The sequence below is a fragment of the Protopterus annectens genome, chromosome 10.part0 (genome assembly GCF_019279795.1).
Source record: "Protopterus annectens isolate FY-2018-M chromosome 10.part0, PAN1.0, whole genome shotgun sequence".
NCBI lineage: Eukaryota > Metazoa > Chordata > Ceratodontiformes > Protopteridae > Protopterus > Protopterus annectens.
The window spans coordinates 395224422-395230962 of NC_056744.1; the positions used below are offsets into that span (position 1 = coordinate 395224422).

A 6541-nucleotide genomic window follows, 5' to 3' on the forward strand; every position below is an offset into this window, starting at 1 on the left:
GTTCACTGTCAAAAAATGACTTATGGTAATAAACCCTTATTTCTTCACAAGAATCCCTAAGCATAATAAATATACACTTACAGTAACAAATAGCGAGATTCATTTTTACAAAAAACCACCAACAAAACAAAGTACACTACAATTCAAAAGCAATGAACTACAATAAAAGGACGCAATGAGAATAACAAGTATAACTAGAAACAAGCACCAGATCAGACCAACACAGAAAAAACAAACAATTACCAAGCAAGGGACACATTATTGTTACGGACCTGTCGTTTCTTAAGAAGACGTACCCTACTATCATTAGATGTTGAATGTAGTCAGGTAAATAAATCCAACTTCTTGATCTCACCGAATGAAAAAAAACGGTGTTTTATACCAGCTGAAAGACGCTGGCAAGGAAAAAAAAAGTAATTTTAGAATAGCTGAGGGCGGAAAAAAGTTAAATTTAAATTTAAGGGTTGGGCATGGAAGAGCTCTTGGACACTCATGCTATAGAGCGAGTGTGTGAGTGTTTAGTTTAAGAAAAAACAAAAAGGGGGGGGGGGGTTCAGAAGAAGGGGGAGCATAACTTCAGCTTAAGGAGAGATTTGATGTAAAATGGCAGGATGGGGTTGAGTGTGAAAGAGGGAGTATTGATGAAATGTGGAGTGCGGGGTTGTGTGTTTATTGTTCTGACCATTGTGGGCAAGTTAGATTCAATGAGGTATGAATTTAGAAGAGTGGCAGTTTTAAAAGGGTTTTTTGTCAGGGTGGGGGGTAGAAGGGTTGCTTGGATGCAGGATCTTAGAGTGCCAGAAATTATGGGTGAGTTGGGCATTGGAGTAAAACTGTTTCTATGTGTTTTTCAGCCAGATTGAAGTGTACCAGATATGCAGTAGCAAGCCCTGCCCAAACCCTGCTTGTGAGCATTTTGACTGCACCTCCCACCGTTTTTGATTGAAAGATGCCACCATAACCCAAGTTAATATACGAAACAAGTTAATTGTGCAATTGATGTGATCTGACAAGTTCTGATACCCTTGATAAGTGTAAGCATGGGGCTGGGAGACTAACCACTTACAGGTTACCCATGTCCATTAGAGGGAGTTTCTTGACTGAACTGAAACCCAATACGGTACTTTTCCATTATCGGGGCAACAGCTCTAACGCTCAATGATCACACAGCCGTCAGCCCTGAAGCAGTTGTTAAAGCAATACTAGTGAGACATGGAGATAATACAAATTGTTTATTTTATATATTTTTTATGGTACGAGTGTTAGTGTGCAGTGGTTTGACGCCAGAGTGTCTGACACTCTTAGAAAAGGTTTTTGTCTGCCCCCTTTGGAGGGGAGGATAATGACCCTACACACTTGGCAGCAGAGCCCAAATGTTGCGGCTCATCTGTTATCCAACAATGGGATAGTACATCTCAACCTGTCATTTGAAAGAGGAACATCACACTAACCGAAAAACATCCCACACCATTCCCCTTTAAATTTTACATTAACATACCATAATAAAAGATACGGCATCCTACCGCATGAAAATTTAATTTCGTTAAGCAGTTCAAGTCAGGAACATTTTAACAACGATGGCTGTATTATTGCTCAAATACAGAACTTTGAACAGACTGCAAAGAATCCAAGACGATGACAAGAGAAGGTATACAAATGTGGAGATTATCTTGAAATAAAAACATAACCGTGCTTTTAGTGAAGTTAGCCTTGATAACAAGGCTAGTTAGGAGCATAGTCTGTTTCAAAACTACCGGTTCAGGGCTAACGGCCGTGCGATCATTTCGTGCACCTGCTAGCAAGTTACAAGTGTTGCCCCGATAATGGAAAAGCACCCAAAATACTTAAGTAGCAGTCTAGTTCAACCAGTATTGGCAGCAGTCAAAGTATTCTCATGGAAGCTACTTCAGCCGATTAAGTGCGCTAATACACACAGTTTTCAAATTTTAATCACTGTTGCTGTGGTCATATGCCATTTTCCATTTGTTTACTGTGTCTTAAATGCTCCGTTTTTAACTATGGATTTACCGTTACATTAGCATTGTGCGTCAATCATGGCACATTGCCGTTGTTAATCCCGCCCTCCCGCATGTCAATCATGGCGGGCACGCCTATACCTGCGCGAACTCTGTGGTGGATTAATACACTTCAATTTTGCCGTGCTGTCTTCTTTTATAAGTATGAGTGCATCTTTTGAGAGCCAGGGGGTGTGGGATGTTTTGATTCTTACTTTTCTGAGAGGTGCCAGGGAGTCAAGGATGGAGAGAAAGTGGGACTGAAATGGACAGCTTCGTTTAGAGGGATGCGTTTCAGAATTTACCAGTCTAAACAGTTTATCATGTGATTAAAGGTCTCACTTAAGAGCGGAGAGAACTTGACAACCTTTATAGAAACGGCATTTAGGCATCCAAACAGCGTGCCTAAGAACCATGACAGGAAGGTGGTCGCTAAGGGAGTCTGGTAGGGTAGCAGGGTTTTGATGCAGGTTAGGGTCAGTTAGGATCCAGTCAAGAGTGGAGATACTATTATTGTTTTTATTGAGTCTAGTAGGTGTAAGTAGCTGATGAGAGTCATGTAGGCGGATGGTGAGATGGGCTGGTTATAGATAGGAAACGCCAACAATGACTGGCTAAACAAAGGTTTAATTGCGGATATAGAATGATAGCCATGAGTATGAATTCGAGGATGGGAATGTTATTACCTGATGGGATATAGATAGCAGCTAAGGCATTTTTTTTGTAGGTTAAGATTATTATCACAATGTTAAATTTAGTATGTCTGCAGACACCTCTCGGGCACACAACTTTAAGGGAACAGGACAGAAGATTCACTTGCAATCACCCAAGTGTCCTCCATTTTGGCTTAAATTTAGCGGTCCTCTTGATACTCTTAAAACTGATTACTTTCGCAGAAGTCGCTATTAAAATGTACATCCAGATAACAAGAATTACAGTCCACATCCTATCAATTCACTGTTAGCACCTTCTTTCTCATCACCACTGCAGAGGTTGGCGCATTTTACGTTTAAACTATGACTAAATTCTCCTCAAAGTTCGCACCCCATGATTATGTAGCTACAAATAAAAATAAAACGTACAACTAACTGCACCCAACCCACCCATTTCGGTGAACACACACACAAGACAAATTTTATTACATTTCGGTGAAATAAATGGTCAGCAACACAGAAGGTGGAGGGGGGCAAATTAAAACGTCCGTTATGCAAAATAAAACGCTAAGTAATCCACGTCGCCTAGTAAAACCTAAAATACATAATAGGCATTTTTCACTGAAACGTAGCTCGAACCCTACTTGGCAGGATGACAATTATGCAAACAGGAAGTGAACCCGCCGCGCCAAATCAAACGTGACAGAAAAGGTACGGTAAAATTCCCAGCCTCCCAAACCACAAATGCGAGCACTGGCGATCTGTGGGAGAGAAATACTACCTGACCCCATTACCACTGACAAAAATGTATACAAAATGGAGCAACCTAACGGGTTCAAAGCGGAGGTCAAACTACAGAACTGACATGCGGTTGTGGGGAAAGGCCAAGAAAAAAAAGACAACCCACCACCAACTGATCTGGAACATTTCAATTGGTGTACACCGACCTACACTTAATAGCGAAAGCCAATTGGTTCCAAGAGCAGTCACTCCAAGAGGACCCCCCCAGTACGTACATAGACACACCAGCACAACGTGAAATTAAACAAAGACATTATGGATGCAAAGGTATTGGCTTTACTTCGAGGGTTCAAAAATAACCAACTTAAACACCATAAAGGAATCCGCGCGCTCTTAACATTAATACAGGGCTGCCTGGCACAGTTCATCTACCCATTTGTGATTAATTAATGGCACGTCTGAATACAGCAAAGTACAGCCCAATATAAACTACCATTGTACGCAATACATAAATATTACAAGCAAGGACTTCAACTTAATTCAAGTCACGCCGTACAACACCCTGACAAATATCCATTCATGACACTGCCAAAAACATCTGAAATTCCTCCCCATCCAACCCGTTCGTAACAACTCTGGTACATCATCACACAGGAAAAAATGCAGACACAGACGCATGCAGTTAAACGGTGAGCCCTCCACCACACACATTTATATATATACACATACATACATACACACACATACAAGGGGTTACGTGGACATATTTCCTTAAATGCAAGCTACCATAACATTTTCTGATTAAATACAAATTTTCTCTTACCTTAATTCTTTGTGAGAGAACGATATAATTCATAGTGTATGTTGCTTTATGTTAAGTAACAAGACTTGGTGTACGAAGACAGCGGATATCCCACGTCTTCCAATTTTACACGCAATTAACAAAAATGTCCACAAAACACTCAGAACAACCAGCGCGCTAACTGAACAGGAGGTGTGGCGGCACTCGGTTCCTATAAGGGATGACGCCATTCTTGCTCTTTAAAGCGGCCGAGCCAATGACAGCACCGGGTACCTCCCCAGGCAGTGTTAGCTAACGGCCATTTTCTGTTGATTGTTTTGTGGAGAGTACAATTTTTGTATATAGTCATTATGGTATTATTTGTGTATGTTTTATAAAATTGTTCGCTAATTATTAGGTCTTCAAATGAATTTTCTGTTTAAACAAATATAGAAAACGTGTAAATTATTATAAGTATGTAGGAGTTAAAATGTGTGCTTATAGTATAGTCAAGTCAAAGGGCTGTTGTATTTTACCAAAAAGCGTATGCTTTTGTTGGTAGTTGTTTTTAACACGTGGGTGCAGTTTACCAGTGTGGGACGGCATGTTTAGCTGTAAAATTGAGATTTCGGCGCCTGGTAATTGTTTCTACGTTGTTTCTTTAGCATTTATTTCGCCAGAGCCATAGTTGTACATAATGAAGCACAAGCCTCCTGGCATGTAAATAGAAACTTGAAATGGTGCGACACTATACAGTTGTCAAATAGTGGGTGAGGAGGCAGTGTTGTACTGTGAATTCTCTGCTAGTGTAGAGACTTTTACTGTGGTTTGACTTGATTGGCACCCAACGACTCCCTGTATAAACATTCTCAAGGAAGATCATTTAATTGTAGATACCAATTGACGTTACGTGAGCAAAAATTCGAGTAGAACTCTAGTTGAAGGTATGAAGACTACAGCCTTAATTCGACCACATTGACATGCACACGACTTGCTGTAAGATTGCAGTATTACGCAGAGTGTATATCCTTCTCATGTTTACCTCATTACAAGGAATGCTACTCATTTTGAGCTTTACAAGTCCATGTTCCTCCCGGTTCCACGTTGAAAGGATCAGCCACGCATTCAGTGTAAAACAAAACCTATATATATATATATATATATATATATATATATATATATATATTCATGTTAAGTCATCTAAAAGACTTTTACCCAGCGCGTGAGCTTCCTATTTTAAGTTGTTAGTAAATGCTCCACATTTTGCAAATTTGTTCCGCGTTAGGAGAGGTAGTGCGCCTCATTTTGGAGGTGGAAGGTTGAGAGCTATGAAAGTGCACTATACCAGGTAGGGCGGGGGAACGAGTGTAGTACAGAATCACTGAGGGGTTTTGAACAACACAGCTGTACCCTAACTTGAGAAGTGTGGTAAAGCTTGGATGAGGGGTTTTACTAATATTGTGTTGGTTATTTTATGACACAATAGATGCACTTTAAAATACAGATAGATAAAGATTCTAGTTGTCTACTGATGTACTATGTTTTTCATCTGTAAATATGTTGTAAGTAATTGCTATGTTAAATTGTTAATCGCTATGTAATCCAATGTAACTACTGTCTGTTTATTTTACTGTGGAGCTTTTCTCCCTGGGCCTCTGCTGAAAATGGACCTACGTCCAGTCGGACACTCCCGGTCAACAAATTTAAATAAATAAGTAATAAAAATTCCAGGATAACAAAGTAGAGCAGTGCAAATAGCACAAGTAGGTATAAACTAGACAAACTGCAAAAACATGAACTATCAAGGACAGAATTAGCTTGCACTGGGCAGTTACTGCATGTACTTAACTGCATAACCTGTCGTGTATGTATCTCAACTGTCTAATTTCTTAGAATATTAGCGGACCGGAGTTCCGCTGTGGCGACCCCTAACCGGGAAAAGCCGAAAGAAGACTACTATCTTCTTAAAGTTTGTGGTTTTCTGGCAAATCGTTGAAGGTTACAGTCACTAATAAGCTCTAGGGACCTAAACCTTATCACCACAATAAACGGGACTTGCTGGAGGGATATATTTCTGTCCCAGAGACTTCCTATACTCTGGAGCAAGCTATCCATCTATATCGAGCAAAGTTCCTCATTAGCACTTTTCAAGAAAAATTTTGAGTGGATGGGAAATAGGAAATACACCCCGGGGATCACTTCTGTGGCTCTGCTTGACAGGGGCAGTGGAAATTAACTTTCTTGGGTATAGTAAGCCAGGGAACCTTGTTGGCTAGGCTTACTTAGGCTGATAGCCTAGTACCCACCTACATCTTTGTAAGACACCCTAACAGGCCAACTACTTTAGAATA

The 6541-nt window shown here is 40.3% G+C and overlaps 1 protein-coding gene across 2 annotated transcripts in view; it reads right to left on the reverse strand.

The window, feature by feature from the left end:
• LOC122813157 (influenza virus NS1A binding protein) overlaps window positions 1-4401 on the reverse strand; it is a 462133-nt gene extending 457732 nt beyond the window's left edge. For both annotated transcript variants that reach the window (XM_044085313.1, XM_044085312.1), the window contains exon 1: window positions 4233-4401. The gene's annotated coding sequence lies outside the window, so the exon portion shown is untranslated. The remainder of the gene's footprint in view (window positions 1-4232) is intronic.
• Window positions 4402-6541: the final 2140 nt, after the last annotated feature.